This window comes from Silene latifolia, chromosome 6, assembly GCF_048544455.1.
Source record: "Silene latifolia isolate original U9 population chromosome 6, ASM4854445v1, whole genome shotgun sequence".
Taxonomy (NCBI): Eukaryota; Viridiplantae; Streptophyta; class Magnoliopsida; order Caryophyllales; family Caryophyllaceae; genus Silene; species Silene latifolia.
The window spans coordinates 130,404,530-130,405,363 of NC_133531.1; the positions used below are offsets into that span (position 1 = coordinate 130,404,530).

Consider the following 834-nt stretch of genomic DNA (forward strand, 5'->3'; position numbering starts at 1 on the left):
TAATCTACAGCCAAAGGAGCACCACCTTCCAAAGGGGTACCAGTTACCTACCCCAACTACCGGTAAATTCGAGTTTCGTTCCTCTTATATCGATTTAGTGGAGCGAAATCAGTTTGCTGGTCTACCAGATGAGGACCCCTTGAAGCATATGGAAATTTTCACGGACTACGGCTGTTCTATACCTATACCAGCTGGGGTGACTCAGGATGAAGTGAAGGGGCTGATGTTCTTATACTCCTTGAAGGATTCGGCGCGATATTGGTACCGCTACCTTGATAGGGTAGCAGCTGGAGTCACAGATTGGACATCCCTCGCATTGGCCTTCTATAAAAAATACTTCCCACTTGCAAAGACTGATGCTTTGAGAAGTAAAATTTCTAACTTCCAGCAAGGTGATGATGAGGAATTTTGTGAAGCATGGGGACGTTTCAAGAACTTGGTTCGGTCAGTCCCTCACCACGGTTTTCAGCAGTGGTATCTTTGCAATGTATTCTATAATGCTCTATATGATGATTACAAGGTCATCCTGGATGCAGCTGCTAATGGTAGGTTCCAAAACAATACCGGTCAAAATAAAGGTTGGAACACTATTGAGGAGATGGAAGTCCATAGAGCTGAGTTTGGAAGTTCACGTGGGAAGTCACGAAAGCAAAGTGATGAAATGAGTACCGTTGTGACACTCATCACTTCTATCACTACCCGTCTCGAGAGGCTCGAGATTTCTGAAGCTTCCAAGGAGAAAGTTGAAATTCCCGTTCATAACTCAGATGAGATCGAGAAGTTGAGAGAAATGGTTCAACTCCTATTGGTTCAAGTGGCGAATATGGAAGCAGC

The 834-nt window shown here is 44.5% G+C and overlaps 1 non-coding gene across 1 annotated transcript; it reads right to left on the reverse strand.

Moving 5' to 3' along the window:
• Nucleotides 1-356: 356 nt before the first annotated feature.
• LOC141588851 (small nucleolar RNA R71) lies at nt 357-465 on the reverse strand. The gene has a single exon (XR_012519820.1). It is a non-coding gene; the product is annotated as a small nucleolar RNA R71 (small nucleolar RNA).
• Nucleotides 466-834: the final 369 nt, after the last annotated feature.